We start from the raw sequence: 17,666 nt of genomic DNA, 5'->3' as shown, positions 1-17,666 counted from the left end.
AGGTCTGAAGGTCCTCGAGGAATGTAAGGATATAGCCAGAAGCCTTTTAACTTTAAGGTGTATAGTAACCTTTCTCTATTTACTGTTAATGAAACATGACATCTTCTCTAGTCCTTACTCGACCATAAAAGGCATTTTAAAATTGAAGCTCTTATTTAGCACCCCCCCAAACATATCTACTTAATACCAAGAAAGTGTCCCACAGTTAATGTTGAGCAGATCCATGAATACTGAGACAGGACCAAAACTTGGGGGTCAGTATGCTCTGGTCAAAGAGGACCATTTTGTCTTGCATCAAGGAGTCTTTCCCAGGCATGTGTGAAATTGATTGTAAATCACTCGTGTTGTTTTCTGGCTATTGAACATGCTCATTTAGCATATTTAATGTGTTTCTGACATTTACAAAGTGTCTAGCAAGCTTCGGACAATCATTATTTGAAGCATTTTATTGAAAGTACCCCTGAGTAGTTCCTAAACACTGCATTCTGTTTCAATCGATGCTGAATATCCCTGAAGAGGGAATTGTAAATGTTGAATACTGTAGCTGTCAATCACGAGCTCACATATTCCTTGTTTGAATGATGATATATTTTCATCTGAAACAGTACACATATCTAGCTGTTCGGTTTTTTTTTTCCTCCTGCTGCTATGGCAATGCTTTATTTCACTAAGACTGGGAGAGAAATGGATTAATCTCTAGAGACAAGAGCATTTGCTGACCTTGAACACTAGCAGACTCAAGGCTTTTGAGTTCTTTGAAGAATGATGGGGTTTGAGTGGGTCAGATGTAGTGTCCCAAACACTCTGTCTTGACAAAGGAGCCATCACGGAGTCCTTTGCCCTTTTGCAATTTGTGCTGGGGATTGACAGGCCCTACATTAGGATGGGAGAGTGTTTTCCAATCTGAAAATGCAGCACATTTCAAAAATGACAGAAAGGGTGCACATTAGAAAGGCAACTCCTCTTGGTGCCACACAGTCAACTTTCTTTCTGTGATCAAAATGCAAACTGTAGCTCTGTTCTTGGCAACTCTGGCACATCCCATATCCACAGAAGAAAGATGAGCCTGAACCAGCAGGTGAGTGGGGTGTGGAGTGGCAACAGACATGGTAGGTGCAGAATGCAAATATGAATCTTGTGGTCATTAATTCCGTTTGATCGAGTATCTGTGAAGAATGTCAACTCTATCTAATGAGGAAATGTGCAGCAAAGCCATTTGGCAATGGGCAGCAGACTTTTTGTAAGCATCTGGCATGGGAATAATTTGACAAACAGCAAATATGCCAGATTTGTGCTAGATAATTTTAAAGAAACTATTTGTAAGGCTTTAAACTCATTATTCCTGGAATGTTGATCACCAACATCATGATTCAAATGACAGTTACCTACAAGGGGATTGTTATGGCTGAAGCATTACCATTCCCCACAGACCTCCATGCACTTACTCTATATTGACAGAAACACCAGTGGCTCTCATGACCTCTTGCCTTGGTACCTTGGTACTTCAATCTTGGGAATTGCTTGGTAAATGGAAGGAATGAAATGAGAAATGAATTCTTCACACATTGCTTGGAAGGAGGACCATTGACAGGCATTCTCAACCAATAGGACTCCACTGTAAATGCAGAGCACAGGGGCAGCTGTGATGTTACAGGAACAGTCAGTAACTTCAAACCATGTGCCACTAGTCAGATAGTTAGCTGGCTAGTCAGTTGAAAAGTTTAACAAGAATAGGGGCAGACCTGTAAGGCTGTCCCACTCTCTCTGTAAGAAATAGAACCAGTATGTGTCATCTCTGTCTTTAAACACTGCCTGTTCTAGCCATATTATGCACTTGTCTGGACTGTCACCTGATTCTAAGCACCTTGATCCCTGTATTCACCCACTCCTCAGTTGTTCCCAGTGGTCTTAATGTCTTTCTTGTTATCTTTGATCTCAAGACCAGCTATTTCAAACATCCTTATTGCTAAGACTTGAGCTCCAAAGCCATCAGCTATGTCTATTCACTGTGTTCCATTGTTGAAGCCCTGCTATGGGTTAATAGAGACATTGAAGTCCTTTTCTGAGCTTTCTGAGTCTTTTCGTGAGCAGTTTAGACCCTATGAAAACTGCTTCATCCATCCTTGCCTGTGCTCAATGACAGTGTTTTGTTATTGTTGATGCCAGTTCATAGCAACTGCTTTTTGAGACTGCTGCTTTGCTTCCTACTTCCCCATGACTGGGACCCCTGTGGACAGCTTCAGCAGAGTTTGCAAGAGATTGCTAAGAACATATCCAGGGAGCTGAGAAAGGAGGATTGGGAATTCAAGAAGTCAAGGCTAGCCTAGGCTACCTGGTGAGATTCCTGTGTGAAAATGGGAGGGGATGGGGGGGGGGACAGACAGGCAGAGTCAGAAGGAGAGGGAGGGAGGGAGGGAGGGAAGGAGGGAGAGAGAGAGAGAGAGAGAGAGAGAGAGAGAGAGAGAGAGAGAGAGAGAGAGAGAGAGAGAGCTCAAGAATTGTAGTATAATCAATCTAAACTTATTCCTAAGTAGCTTACAAATAAATGAAACTTACAGTCATTTTATTTGACTTTGACAATCATTGGGTGTAACCCTTAATCTACTCTTGTAACTGCTGACCTGGCTACCTTTCCAGCAGTGACCCCCAACTATTTGCTGTATTTCTGGCCATGTGCTCATGTTCCAGCTCTCCCTACTGTGGCTTCCTCCTCTCCTCTCCTCTCCTCTCCTCTCCTCTCCTCTCCTCTCCTCTCCTCTCCTCTCCTCTCCTCTCCTCTCCTCTCCTCTCCTCTCCTCTCCTCTCCTCTCCTCTGCTCTCCTCTCCTTTCCTCTTCTCCTCTCCTCTCCTCTCCTCTCCTCTCCTCTCCTCTCCTCTCCTCTCCTCTCCTCTGCTCTCCTCTCCTTTCCTCTTCTCCTCTAGTTCTTCCTCATTCCTCCCTGATCTCTCTTCTCATCTCTCACTTCTCCACCCCTAACCAGATAACTCAAACCCACCTACTTCTAATCCCTCCAGTAATTGGCTGTAGCCAATTTTATTTAACTAGTAGTTTTAAATCAAGGAACATGGTTTGCTCAACAAAAGCTTGTAAAGGGGAGAATTCACTCCGAGGACTCCTAGGCCTAGACCTTCAGGTACAGAATTTAGCATTACAGTACATAGCAACAGACCAAACCTCAACAAAGAGTGTTTACCTATAAAGCTGTATCCTTTGTGCTAATTCCCGATTCAGAAGGCTGAGATGAAAGCTGGGAATCTATAACTGTTTGGGTTTTTTTTTATTCATTTATTTTTAATTGACAAATGTTACCCATATTTATCATCTACAGCATGCTATTTAGAAATATGTATGTGTGGTAGAATGGTTAAATGTAGCTAATTAACCTCACAAATTTAATGATTTGGAGGAGGTGCAAAAGCAACTGATTAATGATTTTTAAGAATGCAATGCATTCTTATTAGCAATTGCCATATTGTAACATAGATCTCTTGAACTAATTCTTTGGCTCTCATGGAAATTGCGCATATTTTGATTATATTGCCACTCAGCCTACAGTAACCATCACTATGCTTCCATATCTACATATTTATGGGTATTTTAGAATCCACATGGCAGTGAGACACAAAATCCTACAAAGTTTTTCTCGTTAACATTTTAGGCAGTTCTGATGGCATTGTTCTAAAGAGTTTACTCTGTTGCTTGTGGATTAGGAGAGGAAGATAAAAAAACATTTAACCACATGGTCTTGTTGTACTACCAGGGATATGTTGTGAATTAGAACATGAACTATTGATAAGCCAAAACTAGCTTGTTTTTCCAAGGTCTACTTTCTGGTCCAGTGTTGTGTAATCTCTAAAAGGACTTGGGAAAGTTAAATCATCTCTCTAAAGCAATTAGCTCAGGACTAGAGGGATGTAGCTCAGTGGTATTACACTTACCCAGCAAACACATAATCCTCTGTTCAACCCCACTATCAAAATTTAAAACCATAATTTTGTAGTAAACCCATATTTTTTTTAATTACAGCAATCTCATTGCTTATTATAAGTCTTTTAAAATTATTGACCTCATCTTGGTTTAATTTTGATTAGTCAACTCTACCTACAATTTCATTTGTTTCTTTTAGGTTTACAAATTAAGTGAGATATGTTTTTAGTGTGTCTTTGAGATTTCATTTCTGAATTTCATTGGTACCTGCAGCAATGTTTCCATTTCAGCTATAATTGCATTACTTACTTACTCTCTCTCTCTCTCTCTCTCTCTCTCTCTCTCTCTCTCTCTCTCTCTCTCTCTCCTGGCTAATTTGGCTGAGGATTTGTCTATCTTATCATTTTCTTGAAGAACCAATTATGTTGTGCTTTTTTCTAGATTTTGGACACAGGATTGTGACACTCAGAGGATCTGTAGACTGCAAAAGTAGGTCTGTAGACCCTTTAAAATGGATAAATAAATAAATAAATGGATAAATAAATAAATAGATGAATGTCTTAGTTAGGGTTTTACTGCTGTGAACAGACAGCATGACCAAAGCAAGTCTTATAAAAAACATTTAATTAGGGCTGGCTTACAGGTTCAGAGGTTCAGTCCATTGTCATCAAGGTGGGAACATGGCAGTATCCAGACAGGCATGGTGTGGGCAGAGCTGAGAGTTCTGAGTCTTCATCCAAAGGCTGCTAGTGGAAGACTGACTTCCAGACAACTAGAGTGAGGGTCTTAAGCCCATACCCACAGTGACACACCTAATCCAACCAGATCACACCTATTCCAACAAGGCCAAATGGTGCCACTCCCTGGTCCAAGAATATACAAACCATGACAATAAATAAATATGAAGGCAACTATCTTGGATGCTTTCCACAACCCCAGTCCCCAAACCCACCATCTGAAGGCCACTTTGAAAAGTTTCAGCAACAGTCTTATATAAGTGGAAATAGAGTTTTTTTTTTTTTACTTCCTTTCTTTCCTGTTTAACCTACTCCTAAAGAGTAAGGGTAGCCTAAGCATTACTTTATTTTACATAGTAGCATCTTTGAAAATTCCCTGAAACAGACTTGTTTTCTGGAGGTTTGTGAAGCAACTTCTTTAGAATCAGCTGCTGTGGGAGAGAAACCAATGATGGGTGGGAGAGAAGGGACAGAGATGGATATGGTGCTGGGAAATCGTTACGACCGTGGATAACGTAGGGACAACTCTCCTCATCAGCCATAGTGCAGGGCATTCTTTTACCAAGTTTGATGGTCATGACACAGAAGTTTCCCCCTGAACATGAGTATGACTTTAGAAAATGAAACTCGGGCTCAGGATCATTCGCAGTGAGCCAGTGCAGGAGCTAGGAAAATTAACATGTTTCCTAAGGGAGAGCAAAACCATTGCACTCACTGCATAGACAACGATCCTAGCCTGTGAGCTAGCAAGCAACTTTCTATGAGAAGAAAAGAAGCAGACAGGTTTAAAAAATGAAATTATTTTAAAAAGCATTAAAAGTTTCTGGTTTTGCTTTGATTTTAAGTTAAAAAATCTAAGTCTTAGAATGAAATAAAGAAATGTATGCAAGGGCTAAGTCCAAAAGCAGAGAATTTCATTCATTTGATCTGTTAAATAGATAGTGAGAAGTAAGCAATGCTTCTAACTTGTCTTTCATTTTTTTGCAAAATACATGTCCTGAGAATTCAGTAAATGTAACTAAAGCCTGGTTCAAGCACAGAATCAAATGGGAATGTACTGGCTTTATGGGAGTTGAATAAATGTGTTTGCAGCTGATAAAAAGCATTATCTCATCTTTGAAATGAGTAATAAGATCGATACTAAGAAATCTCATTTTTGTTTTTCCCTAATTCCCCATTTGCCCATAGAAAACTCTCATTTTAAGATGCTCATAAAATGACATCGTCCCCAGTGAAATCAAAGCAATACATAAATAGAGATAAAGTCTCCATGCAGCCTTCACAGATACCTGCAGTTCTGGGAAAACTTAATTAAGATGCTGCACTCATTACCCTTGAACTTGACTGTGTGTTCAGTATGCTTCCCTTTGTCCAAACTGGCACGGTAATTGACACCTACCTTGTTACATAGGCAGATCAGAAGGGAATCTTTAAGAGATACTCCAATTGTTACCTTCTCTGAAAGAGTGGCTTTATTTTACATCCAGTCTTTCAATGATCATAACAAATGAGCATAAAAATAGTTTGCTGTTCTTATTTTGTTTGGTCTCTGTAAGAAATAAAGACTGGGGCTTTTAAAAAGTCACCTCTTCTCTCAATAACAAGTTTATCTAGCTGAGAATCCATTTGTGAAGTTTAGAAACATATATATATATATATATATATATATATATATATATATATATATGACAAATTTTATGTTGCCAAATCTCGATATGACAGCTTTTGAAGGGATGCTTAGAGCATCCCCAACGTCTGCTAAACCCAGTCTTCCATTCCTTCATGAGAAGTTTCTCCAAGGATAGCACTTTTTATCTTTCTTCTCAGCACACAGTCCTTGGGTTGAGCTCCTTGACGAACAAGTGACTATTTTAAAACACCATCACTCATGTCCAAGGAAAAGACAGACTTCTAGCATAATAAAGAGCAAAGTAGTTGCCCAAGGCACATGATAAGCACCTGACTAGAAGTGGTTGAGTTGTACTCTTGGGTATTACATTTGGTAATAATCTGTATCTATCTGTGACATTTGCCTCCTCCTTTCTATATTCAAGACTCCAAAGCTCTGTTTGCTCCGTCCCTGCAGTGGAACTAAAAGCAGAATGAATGTTTACTCAGATGCCTTTGATATGAGAAGGCAGGTCCAGGAGCAGCTTCTTGACATGGGCTGCTGCCCCCAATCCTTCTCCTAACAGGCACTCTGATTGCATAGACATGGGCTGGTACCCAATAAAGTACATTCCCAGAATTTGACCAGAAACTGTTCCTTGCTTGTCTGAGACTCTTACCTGCAGAAGCACAGTACTAGAATTTTTTAAAGTAATGATAATCATATCAATTCAACAAATTAAAGAATATTTTAATTAGAAACACATCTCAAATGAAATAGTTCTCTGTAGTCCAAGGTACAAATAAAAATGAACACCTCCTAGAGGCCAGCACAGGGAAAGCCACAAGTACAAATAGCCTAACTCCAATCTTCTGAAATTATGCTGCACTCTCTATTCTATAAAGTCTATAGAATGATCTATGGTAACTATTTTCTCTTTTGAATGGGTGCATTTATTAGTTATATAGCAAGCAAAGGTGAACGAACAGATAACGACTAGCGGATAGAAGCAGCAAAGAGAGCACAAAGCATTAACAAATGGGGAATGTGGGGTCTGCAGCAGAGATGGTTGAAATAGCCAGGCTGATAGAGCAAAGGTACCACCATCAAGCTGGAGATTTACAAACATTCAGGGAAATCAACCAGAGAGGTTGAGGCAGTCAAGCGGAGTTTCCTACTAAGAATCCCTTATTGCTCTCCCTACAGATGAGCTTGCCATTACCTGATCCTATCTCAGATATTTGTATTCTGTAGAATAACAAGGGTAATCTGTATTGGAACTAACTTCCTTTCTATCTGTTATCAGGATGTATTTTTTTTTCAGATATTTCCTTTATTTACATTTCAAATGTTATCCCCTTTCCTAGTTTCCCCTCCAAAAAATCCCCTATCCTCTCCTTCCTCCCCCTGCTCACCAACCCACCACTCCTGCTTCCTGGCTCTGGCATTCACCTATATTGGGGCATAGAACCTTCACAGGACCAAGGGGGTGGGGGATGCAGTGTTTTTAATCCTGAGCCATTCCACCGTTTTCCTTTCTCTCCAACACAGGATTGGGGGACAAAATAGTTTGGAAAACCTTTCAAATATACATGCTTGGGCCTCCAGTGCAGGGCTCCTCACTTTCAGAGTTTTCTTTTTATCCATCTTAAACACATCATATTTACCAATATATATGCAGATCCCATTCAATGGCTTCTAGCTTTTTCCATCATTCACTCTGCCCTTAAATACGCTAAATCTCCTAGTTTGGTGGGAATGACTACATGAAGAGCAATTGAAGCCTTTGATTGCTGTCGCCCTTCCATAACTCCAACCACCATGGGTTTTGTGGACACTCTAGTGGTAGACAGAACACAAGCTTCCAACAACAAATCCTCCTAATGTCAGTAGGAATGAAAGCAGATTTCAGTTGCGGGGATCTGGTCTTAAGATGGAGACAGAAAGCCTTTCTTCTCCTGGCGTGGTTCCTTCTACCCATGCTGCCCTACGTCTCTGCATGCATCTATCTTTGCTTACCTCTGGTTCTCTTCTCAGTTCAGGCTCAGCTTTTTGCGTTGCTTTTGGCTGCTCTTTTTCACGGTTTCTGAGTTTTACTGGAGTTTGTACATAAAAGAATGGACACAATACATGTGAATGTAATCAGAATGAGGCTGGTAGGGGCCGAGAGGATGAAAAACATGTGAAACAAGCTTAGGAAAATAAAAAGCACTTGGGAGGATCCTAACCCAGAGAGCAAGCCTGATAATATGTTGTGTATGAACAGCCAGAAGTAGGTGGAGGAGCAGCTGCTGTTGGCTATTCTTATGCAAAGTATTATCACCTTTGAAGAAAATCAATTGCTCCTAGAACAATTAATTATCAGGGCTTTGGAAAGAACATGAAAGCCAGGAACATTTTCTGTGCAATAGCAGTAAATGGTAAGTCATTGATAAAACAGAACAAATTTTTATTATTGTAAGTGATATTACTGAAGACCCTGGGAATATTCTGAAATAGAATACATGTAAAAAAAAATAGACGACAAAAGTTACTTTACATTTTTCTTTAACTTTAAATAATTATAAATGTATGTCTTCATTTAATTTAGAGAAAATAAAAATTAAGTTTAACCTAGGTATTTAGGTAGATTTTGCGGGAAGAAGTGTTTTAGTTACTTATGTCTAATTATCATGAGTACTATCTGATATCTTACCCTGAGAAAGCCCATTGGCACAGAGTAAACTGAGAAAGCCTTTGGGGTGTACTAATCTAGGTGTAATAATCATGTTGTATGTTAAATGATACTTTCTAGATTAAATCACAACACATGAAGGTCCTTAGTCATTGTCAGGCAAAATGAATGCCCAAAGCACATAAATATTTTTAGCACTCTTTGGGAAGAAAAAAATATATACTTTTTCTGATTAATGTGGTTCATGGACCACTTAGTGGATCCCCAAATTGACAGGTACTGAAGTAAATACAATTCCAAAATCTCTTTTACTTTTTTTCCTCCCTAGAGGATCTCCTTTGAAATACAGATTGAATACTTGTGGGCAACTGAAGCCACTCTTTCCCTGCTTTGTGGAGTGCCTGCTTCCTAGTCTTTGGTTGCATGTTATTGTTATAAACTTAGCTAAAAGGGCATCATAGAATTTTCTAGCACATGGGGTGCATAGATTTCTATCCAGGGTGACGCATTGATCGAGACTGCCAGTAAATTAACAGCAGCAGAACACTATTAAATTTTAAACTTAATTGCCTTCTCCTCTTAATTTCTATGGATATAATCAATAGATGCCAGAGAAAAGTTAAAGGACTTATTTAGCGAGCATCTACTTCCTGGAACATAATGTAAAAACCACTGCTTCATTTCAGGCTTGATAGCAACAACTGGTACTGTAATACAGTCCCTTAGAAGGCTTCTATCAAAAGGTTTCTCTTTGCACAGTTTTGATTAGCCCGTTTTGTAGACACACAAATGGGAGTTTTATTTTTAAATGAGTTTGGCGTTCTCTCTGGACCTGTTCCTAACCTTTCCCCTGACTATTGGATTGCAAGTCTCTTTTACTTCATCTTTGTTGCCTATAACTCATTTCACATTTCCATGTTGAATTCTGATTTGAATCAGTGTCTTGTATCCCAGGCTTTCATCAAAAAAATTTATAAATGTGTATTAAATATTGACTATACCCAGATACATAGCAGTAAACTCTGCCCGTTGATACTGGGTGTCATATTGATTGAAGACATATACATATAAAGAAAACAGATGAAAATTCCAGGCTCTCATTCAGCTCACAACTTAATGGGAGTAACATAGTAAGTGTGAATGCAAGAAGCATGTAAATGTCAAATTAAGATAATTCATATAGCAAAATTACTACAAGATAAACAAAACTAGATAAAGGGATTAGAGAGTTGCCTAGAGACTTGTCCTCTAAACTCCGGGGACAGAAAAGGCATTCCAAGATGGCACATTCAAAGTGAGAAATGCCTGGAACTCTAGCTCTAGGGGAATTTGATGCCTCTCACCTTTGCAGGCCTCTCCAAGTATATATGGACAGGCATGTACACACACACACACACACACACACACACACACAATTAAAAACAAAATAAATATTCAATGTGAAAAAAAAAGTGGGTGAGAAGGGTTAACTGATAAAGTGTTGTTAGCTGCAAAACTAACTTATTCACCTGAGGGAAGTGTCATGTGGAGGTTTAGTGCTGGATAATCACACCCTTTTTAGTTCTTTCTTACTCTAGCTGGTTGGTTCAACTCAGCTTTTCTGGCCTAAACTCCTCTCCAAGTTGACTGATTTAAACTGGCTTCTCTTGGCTTCTGACTGAATTCCTCTGCTTGGCCTAAATCTTTCAGCTCCTTCCCATTTTCTGGCTCATTCTGTTTTTATCTGCAACTTCTCTCTATAAAACTGTTTCTCTCTCTCTCTCTCTCTCTCTCTCTCTCTCTCTCTCTCTCTCTCGTATTGATTATATATCTCTCTGTGTGTGTGTGTGTGTGTGTGCAGGCTGTTGGTTGTATGTGTTTGTGTGTGTGGTGTTAGGTGTGTGTGTATGTACTTGTATATGATATTTGTACGGTGTGTTTATATGTGGTGTCTTTGTATGTGTGTGGTGATGGTGATGGTAATGGTGTGTGTGTGTGTGTGTGTGTATGTGTGTGTACAATGTATATACATGTGCAGTGTGTATATGTGCATGGTGTGTGCTGCATCGTGTATGCTGTGTGGTATGTGAGTATGTGGCATTGTATGGTGTGTGTGTGGTGTGATTTGTGTGTTTATGGTGCAATTTGTATATGGTACATGTGTATTTGTTTTGATAAATACTTAGTGGATAGCCCCTATGTTTGTTTAATATTTAGGACAGGGTCTTCTTATACCACAGCATGGCTGGCCTGGGTCTAGCTGCATAGTCTGCACTCAGACTCACAGCAATTCTTCTGTTCTAGCCTCCCACATTCTGGGGTTATGACAGTGACCCACTACTCCCAGCTAAAAATGTTGAACACTTCACAGATTTGCTGTCATCTTTATACAGAGGCCATGCTAATCTCTGTATCATTCCAATTTTAATAACTGCACTGCCAGAACTAGCCCTGTCTTTTGAATAGCAAAGATAACACAGGTTCCTTGCTGTGCTTATGTTCAAGATATTATTGTGCAGTCATGCTTAAATTTTCCTCCAATGCTGCCAGCCACTTCCAGTTTTTGAGGTCTTGATACTACATTATAGCAAAAACAAGCTGAAAGGAGGCACTGGATTTTCTGTGTCCCCCCAAATAATCTATCTCCCCAAATCTATGTGTTGGCAAGCAAATTCTCAGTAAAATCTGGTGAGTTTAGGTGACGTGTCCCCACCTTACACATATTAATGCCATTGTAACTGGGTCACGTTCCCTTTCTTGTTTTTCTGGGCTAGAGACCATTGTATCTCTCTCTCCCACAGGACATCTCAGGACAACCCTTGTGAGGTACCAGCTAGGTTCTGGAACTATAAGAGAGTAAACTTGAGATCCTTATAGTTGTTTTGTCTGCACTATTCCTGTACAGCAACACAAATGCACTCACAGACAAACACATAAGATTCTAAGATTTCACTTTACTTCAAATTTACAGTCATTCTGAGCTCTTAATTCCAATTGAGAGGAAAACAGATAAATGTGTTGTTTATGCCATGATGATACAAAATAAAATAGTGATCCGTGACCTGTAAACTAGAAGGGAGGTGACAACAATGGCATACTGGCTAAAAGATATATAAAGAACAGCTTTTTCTTTCAGACTCACATTGTAACTCTGAGACTGTGTGCTACACATTTGACTTGGAGATGTCAAAAAGCTGAACAGCCAGTATTTGTATATGAGAGAGAGGAGCTACTTTCCTCCCCAGCCCCTTGGTAAGAGGGTTTGCTTCCCTATTTCTTCCCCCTCCCAACCCAGCTTAGCATCCCTGTACCTGGGCTCTCTTGGGACAAGAAAGAGCAAAGGGAGCACCTACCAGTCAGTCACATGACTGCTCGTTATCCATCCCTATCAAGGCTTGCCCATGAGGGCACTGAAACAATTGGGTAAAATGAAGTTTTGAGATTATCCATGGATTTCAATTACAGTATTTGTGCTCTCTCGGACCCCTATTAACGTCCATAGCTGGTTCGGCAACACTGCTGAGATTTATAAGCCTTCCTCCCTGGTTAACTGCATCCAACCTGGGGCCCACATGATCAGCACTTTCCCATTATCTTTAAAAATCTTCTTGTTCAAGAAAGACATATGTTTGCTGCCTGCATGACTTTAAAAACCTGCCAACTCATCAATAGCTATATCATTTGAAATGAATTCCACAAGGTGTCAAATGAGTCTTTCTCAATGTGGTTAGTTCATTTCAAAGTCACAGGAGGGGAAAAAACATGTAAAATTAAAAAAAAGAAAGAAAAGCACAATTTATGCATCATTTATTACTCACAGTCAAGAATGGCTCTCTCATTTTCTTTTTTTTTGAAAAGTCAGACAGATAGCCAGTAAGATACTGTTATAATGACTGTTCCCAGGAACAGGAGCAGGGACAGCTCCACTTTGCTCTTGGCAAGGCCACTGGCTTTGGTATTAGATTGTTTGGATTTAAATTCTGGTTCTGAAATCTTTTAAGTTCAACTTTTGGAATTAATAACTTGAGCTGTCTAAGGTGGTTTAGTCCTTTGAATCTGGAAAACAGAAATGTTATTAGCACATGTAGGGATGCCGCAAAGAGTGACCTTCGAAAGTATACTTGGAGTCCTAGGTAGCATGAGCATCTTGACTGTGCTGGTACATACAAGCTACCCATGAGGTGATATTATTTAGAGCTAACTATCCATGCACAGATAGAGCTTGGGTAACTGGATTGAAATATGAAAAGATGGGGTTAACATTGACCTTCAGGTTATGGAATCATGTTGTCATGAAGGGAGCAGTCACGCTGACTGGAACCTGGATACAGAGTACACATATGTATCCCCTTACTAGTTTCTCAACTATACCCAAAACATAATTATATGACTCAAAAAATGTGTATGAAACAGTTAATAGCTGGGAATCACTGAGGATTTTCCAGTCAAGTAATGATAACACTTTGGTAGAGTCCGCTGACTGATACTTTACTCTGACTGATGAACACAGAGGAGTAGTGCATCAGTGTAGCTTTAAGTAGAAAAATAGAAGCCACTCTAGATAGTTTGATAAGATAAATGGAAAATATGTGGAGACCATAGTTAGACATCTGACAGGAGGGCTAGGATAGGGAGAAGGAGGAAATAGTTGCCGACACCCAGAGAAACCTTGAAGTAATTGTGAACCCATCCAATGGTCCCCACTGCTTTGAATATCAGAATGATTGGTTGGGAAGAGCCCATAGATGTGAAAGGACCCGCTACCCATTATCTCAGTCACATATGAACCCTCTAGTGCTCCAGCAAGTTGATGCCCTTGAACTGCCTGTCAGGAAATCCCACCAGAGAATAATGGCTACTATTCCTCTTCAATCTTCCCCTGCATCCTGTATCTAAGCAGGGTGCTGGGAAGTGTTGTTATAAGGTTGTCCTGGTGATGAAGAAAAAATGTAGAAAGGTATGATGATGATGAGTTACAATGTTGATATAAGGTAGTGACAATTCAATCTATTTGTTTGTATGCTTAGCATTTATTGTTATATAGAAGACTTATTGAGAGGTGACACTATTGACACTATTGATTTATTGACACTATTTCCAAAGTACTACTGCCCACCAGACAGCAACAGTGATACTGTTTGGCTTGCTGCCTTCTCCAGTGGCATTGGTCAAATGATGGTTTCCTCAGATAACAGTCTGCCATGATAGCCCAAATTCAATCAAGTACCTTCATGCAAACAACATGTCATTCCATGTCTTTATACCTCAGCCTTCCAGCTCAATAGCTGCTGAAAGCAGGGTTCAGGGTGGCCTTCCCTATTTCACTCAGTCCCCATGTCTAGTGCCAAGTGACTCTGTCCAACAGTGTTTCAGTAGATGGTTTTATTTCCTTTCTTGAGCAGAATCTATAGTGGCTTATATGAGTATTTATTTATTTTTTAATCCCCCCCAATATCATTTCAACACACAACATAACTTTTCTTAATTGTTCTATATAATATTTTCAGGGCTTCAGAGTTCCTGAAACATAGATTATGATGTAATAGATAAAAAGCTGAATTATGGCTTCATGGAGAATGTCCCCATGAGAAAAGTGGATAATCTCAGTGTTTAGTGCTAGACAGTTTGCTTAAGACAATGTAACACCTTTAATAAATAAAATGCCAACATATAACAAGTCTTCACTACAGTTTAAGTGTCAGATCATTTCATGGTCTCTTTATATAGCTTTTTGTAATAATAGTACAATGTTATTAGCAGGTATACAAATCCTATATAAAAATGGAAACAGAGGCTCACAAGATGAAATAACTAAATTAAAGATACTAAACCACAGGAACCTCTTCTTTGACAATTATTTCTGGATGCCTCACTTCAGTGATGACATGAGACTCTTGTCACATTTAGCCATTTGAGAAGCTAAATCTTTACACAATGTGGATTTCCACACTCAGGCACTATTTCTGGAACCTGCAGCAAACTGGCCAGACCACTCACAGGAAAACACCAAAGCCATGTGGTAGCTACAGCTTGCTCCACAACTGGAAGCTTTAGGGGTACCCTGAAGGATGGCAACAGTTAGGATCAGTAAAGCATGAACTTGGGGTATAGCTACAGATCCAGCAACCTGAGATGGCTCAATGTAGATTCTGAGAACAGTGACTAGAAATCTGGTAATATTTCCGTGAGGAATATTTCTGGTTCTTTATCTTGGTTTAGCAAGTCTTTGAAAATTATCCCTTTAAGTGCATTCTGTTGGGGTCCAGGAGACAAACCACATGAACACCAATGTCAGTCAAAGAGGATAATTTATTGAGCATTTGCCCCAGGACTGATTAAGTTGGGCCAGAGGACAGACTTAGGAGCTAGATATAAGCCTGAATCAAGGTCCTACAGGGTTTTAACACCCCGAACTCCTCAAACATCTGTGCCAAGTTATTCCACCAATCAGAATTTAGGGACTTCCTTAGGAATGTGTCTTTGTTGTACATTTATTCCTGATTCTACTCCCATTGGTTGAAGTATTCAACTGTGGCAGGGGACTTGCCTTGCCTAACATTCATGACTGAACTTGCCGACCAAGATGTCAGTTACCCATGTACATGTCTCTTTCTGCCAAATGGGATGTAAGGTCCCAGGAAGGTCTTGGGAACTTAAACTTTTCTCTACCCATACTCAAAATGGAAGTCTTATTCCAAATAGCTTCTTATATTTGTATAGGTGTGTTTCTTATGTTGATGTCCATTCCAGAGCCAGCTTATAAAAGCAAAACCCCTAAAAGCGCATGCATAGGTGCCGGAAGTGCTGCCTAGTAGTTGGTTCTTATCCAAGCTTATTGTGGTTAACTATACAAAGCAATACTAACTGACTTCTATTGTGATTGGTTTCCAAGAACCTCAAAGCACAGAACATAACAAAATATGCAATCAACTAGAGCATGAGAAAGTTTTCTAGTAGCAGCACATGAGAAAGTTGCCTTATACTATTAGTAACAACACAAAATGGCAAGCTAGAGAGGTAACAGTTATCCAGGCCTTAACATTTTACCTAGCCTTTAACACATTCTTAACCATTTCTGTTCTCCATGAAAAGTAGATTTATAGAGTGGTCAGCCATAAAAACAAACTTACAGGAGACTGTACCAAGGAGAACTATATAAATTATCACTTCAGGATGGTCTCCAGTGAAGACTGTTCTAAGTAGCACACTAGAGAAGCAATGTAAGTAGCAAAATATAGCTGTAACTCTTGGGATGCAATTCTGCTTATCCTGTTAGTGGCTTTGTTCTCTCCGAGTGGCTGTGTTTATCCTATTGCCTTTTAGAAGTGTTGAGAGTTCCTCTTGGCTGAGATGTGATCTGCTGAACCAATCACCTAAGGTCCTACTTCCTTATCAGCATCACTGTGGTTCTTTGTGCTCACCCTAGACATTGGAATTGAAGCTCTACTGCTCAGGGTTGGATGTGAAAAGCTTCCGTTCTCATCCTTCAAAATCATGGTTTTCAATGCTGGGATCTCATCTTTTCCTTTTATTAATTAATTTATTTTTTTACAATCCATATTTTATCCTCCCCCCATCATCCCATACCTCCTCCCCACCCACCTGTCTCCACGTGGATGTCCCCACCTCTCACCCCACCTGACCTCTAAATTCCCTGGGGCCTCCAGTCTCTTGAGGGTTAGGTGCATCATCTCTGAATGAACACAGACCTGGCAGTCCTCTACTGTATGTGTGTTGGGGGCTTCATATCAGCTGATGTATGCTGCCTGTTTGGTGGTCTAATGTTTGAGAGATCTCGGGGACCCAGCTTGATTGAGATTGATGGTCCTCCTACAGGATTGCCGTTCTCCCCATCTCCGTTCAAACTTCCCTAATTCAATAACAGGGGTCAGCTGCTTCTGTCCATTGATTGGGTGAAATATCTGCATCTGATTCTTTCAGCTACTTGTTGGGTCTTTCAAAGGGCAGTCATGCTAGGTCCCTTTTTGTGAGTGGTCCATAGCCTCAGTAATAGTGTCAGGCCTTGGGAGCTCTCCTTGAGCTGGATCCCACTTTGGGCCCATCACTGGACCTTCTTTTCCGCAGGCTCCTCTCCATTTTCATCCCTGTATTTCTTTCAGAGAGGAACAATTATGGGTCAGAGTTCTGACTGTAGTAAGGCAACCCCATCCCTCACTGGATGTCCCATCTCCCTGCTGGAGGTGGGCTCTATAATTTCCCTCTCTTTACATCTAAGGTCCCTCCCTTTGAGTCCTGAGAGTCTCTCACCTCCCAGGTCTCTGGTGCATTCTGGAGGGTCCTCCCCAACCTCCTATCTCCTGAGGTTGCCTGTTTCCATTCTTTCTGCTGGCCCTCAGGGCTTCAGTCCTTTTCCCTCACCTAATACAATATCAGGTTCCTCTCCCCCTCCCCTCACTCCCCAGCCCTGTCTACTTTCCCTTCCAGGTCCCTCCCTCCCTCCCCATTGTGATAGCTTTCTTCTCTCTCCCAAGTGGGTCTTAGGTGTCCTCATTTGGGCACTTCAGGTTGTTGATCTTTTTGAGTTCTATGGACTGTATCTTGGTTATTCTGTACGTTTTTTTCTTGTTTGGCTAATTAATTCTTATTAATGAGTACATACTATGCATGTCCTTTTGGGTCTGAGTTACCTCACTCAGGGTGATATTTCCTAGTTCCTTCCATTTGTCTACAAAACTCAGGATATCCTCATTCTTAATAGCTGAGTAGTGTTCCATCTTA

At 40.2% G+C, this 17,666-nt stretch overlaps 1 protein-coding gene and 1 non-coding gene across 4 annotated transcripts in view; one reads left to right on the top strand and one right to left on the bottom strand.

Moving 5' to 3' along the window:
* Window positions 1-17,666, top strand: part of Tafa1 (TAFA chemokine like family member 1) — a 526,210-nt gene that overhangs the window by 428,304 nt on the left and 80,240 nt on the right. The window lies entirely within an intron of this gene.
* Window positions 11,277-11,379, bottom strand: LOC115031478 (U6 spliceosomal RNA). Its single transcript, XR_015047720.1, has one exon. It is a non-coding gene; the product is annotated as a U6 spliceosomal RNA (small nuclear RNA).

The sequence above is a fragment of the Mus caroli genome, unplaced genomic scaffold (assembly GCF_978045245.1).
Source record: "Mus caroli unplaced genomic scaffold, Mus_caroli_1 scaffold_7, whole genome shotgun sequence".
Lineage (NCBI taxonomy): Eukaryota > Metazoa > Chordata > Mammalia > Rodentia > Muridae > Mus > Mus caroli.
Note: the sequence above shows the minus strand (reverse complement) of the source record. Positions and strands in the feature narration are given on the sequence as shown.